This window comes from Ooceraea biroi, chromosome 9 (genome assembly GCF_003672135.1).
Source record: "Ooceraea biroi isolate clonal line C1 chromosome 9, Obir_v5.4, whole genome shotgun sequence".
Lineage (NCBI taxonomy): Eukaryota > Metazoa > Arthropoda > Insecta > Hymenoptera > Formicidae > Ooceraea > Ooceraea biroi.
In genome coordinates, this window is record NC_039514.1 from 3,827,552 (window position 1) to 3,837,585 (window position 10,034).

The following is a 10,034-nucleotide window of genomic DNA, read 5'->3' on the forward strand; positions in this document are numbered from 1 at the left end:
CCATGCTTCATATATCAATTGCTAAATATACTTACTAGCTTCCTTCCCTGCTGTATCGCGCTTCTGCTCATGTCTCTGTCATTGTTCCTTCTAGCTTCTTCTTCCCAGATCTAATCATTAGTCCACTGAACAACTAATAACTTCCTTTTCCTTTATATATGCATTTTGTTTCACCTCCACCGCGAACGTGTCATCGAAGGATGCATCGGTTACGTCACGCACGTGGACGCGTGTGCTTTATCCTCATCCGATTTCATGAGCCGGACGGCGCTCGAGCTCAGGTCAGCAGGTGCCGAGATCTGGATTAGTTCTTAGTAACGAATGCTATCATGCACATTCCATCACGCCACCCTGACATATATTTGTGTACAATGGGGGTTTCTATTATATCGCGCGTGGCTCGGTTGAGTTCGGAATAGGTTCCGAAATGTCATGCGACCCTCCTCCCCTCGTGGTAACAGTAGTAGGAAAGTAACAATAAGAGGGCACAGAAAGCGAGATAAAACGTGCGTCAGTGGTATTAACACCTGGAACTGAATCGGCGGATAGCAAATCATATCGCGTATGACAAGTATGCGTGCATCATGCCGACCCTCCCTCCCTCCCATGAGTTGGTCCGACATCTCACACGCGAGAACATGTTGTGACAATGAAGGTGTCTGGCATCGCGCGTGGCTCTCCCCTGCCCTCCGCCGAGTTTAGGTCAGCAAACATGTCACGGTCCACCCTCGCAGGTTAGGTCAGCAAACATGTCACGGTCCCCCTCCGCAGGTTAGGTCCGCAAACCCCCTCTCATGAATAGTCCGTCCCCCTTCCACTGAGCTCAGCCACTCAGTCCCAGCGTTAAGTCTATCCTTCCTACTGACATGGTCATTAAGTCCTTCTCCGGGCAGGCGATAGTAGCTCGCATGAGATGCAATTGTATTTACACCATAGCAATTCTTTTCTAGGCAGCTTACTAGGCCTGTAACAAATTCGTGTAAGCGCGCGCAGTAGCACAAATACTCCAGAGAATGTGTAAATAAGCGGTGTAAGTAACTTGAATACAGTGATAGAGAAAAGAAAACATCCTTGGCACGATGTAGTGCAGACCGTTCGACATCTGAATAGCTTTCTAGAGTAGTCTAGGTTCTCTAATCAAGTCTCTAGATTGTTCGGAGAACGTTCTGATCCTTCTCTAGACTATACGCGATTCTTCCGTCGCTTCTGTCTTTTCATGAACATTTGGTTCTGTTTGAACATCTGAGATCGCTCTCTAGACCAGTCTAAATTCTTTTGATCAAGTCTCTCGTTGTTCGAAGCTTCTGATCCTTCTTTAGACTATTCGCGATTCTTCACCGGTTCGTTAGCATGGATGGTGTGAGATGGCCTCGCGACGCGCAATCTACGTGTCGCGTCCGTGTGCGTCTGAGACCATCCCACCACTGCTATCATGTTTCTGGCATCGCCGAGTCCCTCCGCTGACGAGCTCCACAAGTCGTTCAGCATTGGGAGGGATACTTCGTTCTTTTCGTTCGTAAGTTGAATATTCATAGTTCGAATCTAATAATTTTCAATACTAGACATTCGACGTTATTTTCATTAATCGCTTCTCTTGGTCAGCGATAGTAACTCGCAGGAATGTGCTAATGTCTTACGCACCATAGTAATTCTTTTCTCGGCAGCTTACTAGGCTCGTAACAAATTCAGGTAGCGCGCGCAGTGAAAATACTCCACGGAATGTGCAAATAAGTAGTGGTTTAAAGTAACGAATACAGTGATAAGTGAAAATAAAAATTCCGCGGCACGAGGTACAAGTTGAACCATTTGAACATCTGAATCGTTTTCTAGACTAGTCTGGGTTCTCTAATCAGTCTCTAGTTTGTTCGAGAACGTTCTGATCCTTCTCTAGACTATGACCATTCTTCCGTCCTTCTCTTTTCATAGTTTGGTTCTGTTTGAACATCTGAGATCGCTCTCTAGACCAGTCTAAATTCTTTTGATCAAGTCTGAGCTATAGAAGCTACGATCCGCTTCTTTGAATATTCGCGATTCTTCCCACGGTTCGTTGGCATGGATGGTGTGAGGATGGCCTCGCTACGCAATCTACGTGTCGTCCGTGTGCATCGCGAGATCATCCCCACCCATGCTATCATGTTTCTGCTCGCTGATCCCTTCTCCACGCTGACGGGCTCACAAGTCGTTCAGCATTGGGACGGATAACTTCGTTCTTTTCGTTCTCGTAAGTTGAATATTCATAGTTCGAATCTAATAATTTTACAATTGTAGACGACCGACGTTATTTTCATTAATCCTTCTCTTCGGTCAGCGATAGTAACTCAGCTTGAGATAGTTGGCCATTACACGCACCGCAAGTAATTCTTTTCTCGGCATTACTGGGCTCGTAACAAATTCGGTGGCGCGTGAAAATACTCCACGGAATGTGTAAATAAGGTGGTTTAAAGTAACGAATACAGTGATAAGTGAAAAATAAAAATTCCGCCGGCATTTGAGTACAGTTGAACCATTTGAACATCTGAATCGTTTTCTAGACTAGTCTAGGTTCTCCTAATCAAGTCTCTAGTTTGTTCGAGAACGTTCTGATCGCTTCTCTAACTATACGCGATTCTTCCGTCCGCTGTCTTTTCAGAACATTTGGTTCTGTTTGAACATCTGAATCGCTCTCAGACAGTCTAATTCTTTTGATCAAGTCTCTAGATTGTTCGAAGCTTCTGATCTGCTTTAGACTATTCGCGATTCTTCTCCACGGTTCGTTAGCATGGATGGTGCGGATGGCCTCGCGACGCACCAATCTACGTGTCGCGTCCGTGTCGCTCGCGAGACATCCCACCACGTCTATCATGTTCTTGGCATCGCTGATCCCTTCTCCTGACGAAGCTCCACAAGTCGTTCAGCATTGGGACAGATACTTCGTTCTTTTCGTTCTCATAAGTTGAATCATAGGTTCGAATCTAATAATTTTACAATATTGTGACCGACGTTATTTTCATTAATCCTTCTCTTCGGTCAGCGATAGTAACTCGCAGGAATGCAATTGTATACTTACGCACCATAGTAATTCTTTTCTCGGCACTTACTAGGCTCTAACAAATTCAGGTAAGCGCGCGCAGTACTACTCCACGGAATGTGTAAATAAGTGTTTAAAGTAACGAATACGGTGATAAAGTGAAAAATAAATTCGCCCGGCACGAGGTACAAGTTGAACCATTTGAACATCTGAATCGTTTTCTAGACTAGTCTAGGTTCTCTAATCAAGTCTCTAGTTTGTTCGAGAACGTTCTGATCGCTTCTCTGAACTATACGCGATTCTTCCGTCCGCTTCTGTCTTTTCATGAACATTTGGTTCTGTTTGAACATCTGATCGCTCTCTAGACCAGATCAAATTCTTTTGATCAAGTCTCTAGATTGTTCGAGAAGCTTCGAGTCGCTTCTTTAGACTATTCGCGATTCTTCACCACGGTTCGTTATGGATGGTGTGAGGATGGCCTCGCGACGCACCAATCTACGTGTCGCGTCCGTGTGCGTCGAACATCCCCACCACATGCTATCATGTTTCTGGCATCGTGATCCTTCTCCTGACGAAGCTCCACAAGTCGTTCAGCATTGGACAGGATACTTCGTTCTTTTCGTTCTCGTAAGTTGAATATTCATAGTTCGAATCTAATATTTACAATATTGTAGACATTCGACGTTATTTTCATTAATCCTTCTCTTCGGTCAGCGATAGGTAACTCGCAGGAATGCAATGTATATCGCACCATAGTAATTCTTTTCTCGGCAGCTTACTAGTCTAACAAATTCGGGTAAGCCGCGCAGGTGAAATACTCCACGAATGTGTAAATAAGTGGTTTAAAGTAACGAATACAGTGATAAGTGAAAATAAAAAATTCCGCCCGGCACGAGGTACAAGTTGAACCATTTGAACATCTGAATCGTTTTTAGACTAGTCTAGGTTCTCCTAATCAAGTCTCTAGTTTGTTCGAGAACGTTCTGATCCTTCTCTAGACTATACGCGATTCTTCCGTCGCTTCTGTCTTTTCGAACATTTGGTTCTGTTTGAACATCTGAATCGCTCTCTAGACCGAGTCTAAATTCTTTGATCAAGTCTAGATTGTTCGAGAACTTCATCGCTTCTTTAGACTATTCGCGATTCTTCACCACGGTTCGTTAGCATGGATGGTGTGAGGATGGCCTCGCGACGCACGCAATCTACGTGTCGCGTCCGTGTGCGTCGCAGATATCCCACCACATGTATCATGTTTCTGGATCGCTGATCCCTTCTCCGCTGACGAACTCACAAGTCGTTCAGCATTGGGACAGGATATCGTTCTTTTCGTTCTCGTAGTTGAATATTCATAGTTCGAATTATATTTTCAATGAGACATTCATTTTTACTTATCCTTCTCTTCGGTCGCGATATGTAACTCGCAGGAATGCAATTGTATATCGCACCATAGTATCCTCGGCAGCTTACTAGGCTCGTAACAAATTCGGGTAAGCGCGCGCAGTGAAATACTCCGAGATGTGTAAATAAGTGGTTTAAGTAACGAATACAGTGATAAGTAAAAATAAAAAAATTCCGCCCGGCACGAGTACAAGTTGAACCATTTGAACATCTGAATCGTTTTCTAGCTAGTCTAGGTTCTCTAATCAAAGTCTAGTTTGTTCGAGAAACGTTCTGATCGCTTCTCTAGACTATACGGATTCTTCCGTCCTTCTGTCTTTTCATGAACATTTGGTTCTGTTTGAACATCTGAATCGCTCTAGACCGCATAAATTCTTTTGATCAAGTCTCTAGATGTTCGAGAAGCTTCTGATCGCTTCTTTAGACTATTCGCGATTCTTCACCGGTTCGTTAGCATGGATGGTGTGAGGATGGCCTCGCGACACCAATCTACGTGTCGCGTCCCGTGCGCGTCGCGAGATCATCCCCACCACATGCTATCATGTTTCTGGCATCGCATCCCTTCTCCGCTGACGAAGCTCCACAAGTCGTTCAGCATTGGGACAGGATACTTCTTCTTTCGTTCTCGTAAGTTGAATATTCTAGTTCGAATCTAATTTTACAAATTGAGACATTCGACGTTATTTTCATTAATCCTTCTCTTCGGTCAGCGATATAGTAACTCGCAGAATGCAATTGTATACTTACGCACCATAGTAATTCTTTTCTCGGCAGCTTACTAGGCTCGTAACAAATTCGGTAAGCGCGCGCAGTGAAATACTCCACGGAATGTGTAAATAATGGTTTAAAGTAACGAATACGTGATAAGTGAAAAAATAAAAATTCCGCCCGGCACTAGGTACAAGTTGAACCATTTGAACATCTGAATCGTTATCTAGACTAGTCTAAGTTCTCCTATCAAGTCTCCAGATTGTTCGAAGAACTTCTGATCGCTTCTCTAGACTATTCGCGATTCTTTCCGTCCGCTTCTGTCTTTTCATGCGGTCGCGCCACATGCATGTTCGGTAGCATGTGGTGGGATGGTCTCGCTAATATTTATGATAATATGTATTATTATTATTATTAAATAATGCATTATTAATTATAAGTAGGAATGGATAAACATGATTAATATAAATATTTACGTGTAACTTATTTTTCAATGGTGTTATTATTGTTGTATTCAATTTATCTTATCGTTAGATGACCACGTTTAACGTAACTTAAACGTATAATCCTAAGATAGCATATACACAATGTATTTATGACGGTGGTGAATTTTTCTGTTGCAGCCTTCTGCCACATCGACGCAATTGTATATAATCATCACTTAGGTGTACGGGAGGACAAACAATGGAAGTATTAAAGCTTGAAGTTAAGAAGTACGGAAGTAATGAAGACGATCAATCGACAAGAGGTCGATGCACCAGCAATTGTGGTGGATTGACTTGGACCGATCTTCGCCGGAGGATGTCGACCAGGATCGACCAGCATCACACGCGACAACGGCAAGATCGATCAACAATCTTCGACACTGTCACATATGTAGAACCTCGGCTTCAGGAAGGTAAATCATTTCATCATGATGCTATTGCTTTCTTCTTTTCATTCTTTTTTTCATGGATTACGAATATTCGTCAAAGTGGCGATTTATGATTTACTTCTTCACACAGGATGTTACACAAAATATAAATACTATTTATATACATATGATTGAAACTAATTATGTAACGAATTTATTGAATTCTAGGAAAAAAGAGATTTTACACAGGGAATTAATGGAGGTTCCCGCAAGTAGTTGATCGCTCTGATGGGTCCATCTGGGCGAGAATTACGTTATTCGATGTACTTCACCGCGTAACCGGAGTGGATGGTACTATATTTGTCACGGTCATGTCCGGGATCTCAACTCTTTCCGGAAGTAAGTTATTCAATCACTAATTGACTTATCAAATCCGAGATTGTTCGTAGATAGTATATCTAAGAAAACTTATATATTCTGTATTATATAAAAGATATGAAAATATTTATATATTACTAAATGTATTTTTATACTGTTTGTTTTTATAAATGAACCCTACATTTTTGACGCTCGTTTATTTTTCTTCAGTACACTGCTACATTACACAGGAGGTCGGTTGGAACCTTTACTCACTTGTACTCGAATATATGAAGTCGCCGCCGATTTAAAGCTGCCGGCGGATACCTTACAAAATAAAAAAGAAGCGACTGTACGTTTAGGAATAAGTAATAACAATTAATAATTTATTACGGTTGGAACCGAAGTTATTTTAACTTATATAAGTAGTAAATTATGTATATAGTAGATAACAAATTATTAAATCATGATCATATTACTAAATTTATAGTAGATAATAAATTATTATTTAAATCATCATCACATATATACAGTGCTTGGTAGCCTCCGTGATTCTCTTTCATTCTCTATTCATAGTCTTCTCTATTGTACTCCCATACTCCTCAAATTTTCCATCTCTCTCCTTCTCGATCTTTTCTTCTCTACTCCATATGTATATGAGATATGTACTGTACAAGGGATGCAAATATGGTAAAAATAGGTGAACACGATGTAATATGTATTTATTGTTGCACAGCCTTTTCCTTAAGTTAAAGTAAATACTGGGAGCTTCTTATCGGCTTCACCTGACGTGGCCAGGTCCGCGGCTATCAGGTTCTAATTTATTGAGACATAGTAGAACATTATAACTGGGCGCTAATTTTATAAGTTGTAAAATTGATAAGTCTCAGGGTGGATATTTGGAGGACCCTTTCTATACGATACTGACTGTTAAACACCGATTGACAGGATATAATGGATGAAATAAAACGTTATACGGAGACTTCATACTATATAATTCGGAATAATAGGTCTCACAGAAAATTTAGCTTTAGGCAGAATAGTGCAAGTTATTTCTACTCACAAGACGACGGGAGGTCTCTTACTCTTCAGCCTTGTGTTATTAAAACTTTGCAATCTCAGGTTGTAGCCGTCCACGGTTCAGAGAAATCTTATAAAGCGACGTCCGACTCCCCGGGAGCTGACTCTAGGATGTTGCTGGACTTTACTATAGCACCGCCATCCAAAGAGTGCCACACGTGATCCCGCTCCTTCGAGCATAGACCGGTACGATGCCGTCGGTCATTTACGCATGCGTTCTTTGCGTATCGAAGATCGATATCAATCGACATTCTATACAATGAGCATACGCCCCTGATCACCTCTATCCTCGTCCGTCTATGGACCGGATGGGAACACACCTCGCTTTCTCCTCGCTCCCGTCCATCGGTCGCACACCGCGTCTCCTTCGGCACAATTCAGTGACCATAGTGAGAGACTCCCGTTTGTCCGAAATATGCAATCAAATTTTAGCGCAACAATTCGATAATGTAATATAATAGTTTCAAAATTCATAAACAGTTTCAGAAATTAATGATAATTTGCAATAATTTCAATAACATCAATAAAAAAATATAAAATGAAAATATTTAAAATATTCCTTTGTTATATAAACTTCCGACGAGCCGGATCACGTCGACGTTGGGAAATAAAACTTACACTGTCACATTGTATGAAACTACTGAAACTATTTTATTCTTTATTGAAAAATAGAAATCTTTCATTCACCTATATAAAACTATATATATGTTTTTAGTTATACAGGTACATATCTTTGTAGGTCTGAATAAAATGTAATAAATGTTTTTACATTTCATTACAATAAATGCTTTAATGAAATGTTTTATTATAATAATAAAATAATAAAGACACGGAGAACCTACGGTACATACGATCAGATTTTGACAAACATCTCCTTTCACATGACTTTGCTGACTATTTCGAGCGTGTCATTTGCAGGCGTGTTCTCACTGTGTTCAGTTACTTTATCTTGTACTAATTTTTTCTTTTTCAACCAGTACGTGGTAGATATTTATTTATATTGTACTCTTGCGTTTTATATTGTTCTTTTTTATTTTTTTATATTTTTATATTGTATATTTTACTTTATATTTGTTGAAAAAGACATATCACTTGAAAAAGGACCGGATTTCGGTCGAAAACGTTTGTCGCATTTGAATAAACTGCCAGTGAGTTGATTAAGGATTCTCGTTCATTCATTGAATTTTCTGGTGACTTGAATTTTGGTTATCTTATAATAAATGTTTGAATATATAAGTCATCTCTCTTTTCGACATTTACGTATTCTTATTTTAAGGGAGGAATCTGCTTTTGGGTCGAAAATCGATTTTACTTTTAATCGATAGTAATACATGTGAAAAATATAATTCTAATGTTTAGATCGAAGTAGTAGTATTCAGGCCCGGTAAAGGCCCCGAAGCAGCTGGGCGTCACGTATACCTGCGCATCGAATACTCGGAGCGTCGAACAGGTCTTGAATGTTCTTCGTATAACTTATATGCAGCTATTTACCTGAATTTATGGTATGAGTCAATGTTTGTATATTTGATAAGCCTATAGAGTTATAACTCTACCATTTGGCGTCTCTCCTCAAGTATCTCAATCCGGCAAAAAATTGACATTAAAATCGCTGCTTTTATAGCTGTCGTGTTTTAATGAAAGGTTATTATGCAGTTTTGAAGGGTATTTAACGTGATGGATGGCGGTGCTATAGTAAAGTCCTAGCAGAATCCTAGAGTCAGCTCCCGGGGAGTCGGATCGCCGCTTTATAAGATTTCTCTGAACCGTGGACGGCTTACAACTGAGATTGGCAAAGTTTTAATAACACAAGGCTGACAGAGTAAGAGACCTCCCGTCGTCATTGTGAGTAGAAATAACTTGCACTATTCTGCCTAAAGCTAAATTTTCTGTGAGACCCTATTATTCCGAATTATATAGTATTTGAAGTTCCGTATAACGTTTTTTATTTCTCAATTATATCCTGTCAATCGGTGTTTTAACAGTCAGTATCGTATAGAAAGGGTCCTCCCAAATATCCACCCCTGAGACCTTATCCAATTTTACTAATTTTATAAAATTAGTTGGCGCCCAGTTATAATGTTCTACTATGTCTCAATAAATTAGCAACCTGATAGCCGCGGACCTGGCCACGTCAGGTGAAGCCGATAAGAAGCTCCCAGTAATTTTTACTTAACGGGAGAAAAGGCTGTCGCAACAATAATAACATATTACATACGTGTCTACCTATTTTTTACCATATTTGCATCCCTTGTACAGTACATATCTCATATACATATGGAGTAGAGAAAGAAAAAGATCGAGAAGGAGAGAGATGGAAAATTTGAGGAGTATGGGAGTTAACAACTAGAGAAGACTATGAATAGAGAGAATGAAAGAGAATCACGGAGGCTCACCAAGCACTGTATATAGTACTGTGATGATGATTTAAATAATAATTTATTATCTACTATATAATTTAGTAATAATATGATCATGATTTAAATAATAATTTGTTATCTACTATATACTATAATTTACTACTATATAATTTAGTTAAAATAACTTCGGTTCCAATCGGTAATAAATTATTAATTGTTAATTAATTTCTTATTCTAAACGTACAGTCGCTTCTTTTTTATTTTGTAAGGTATC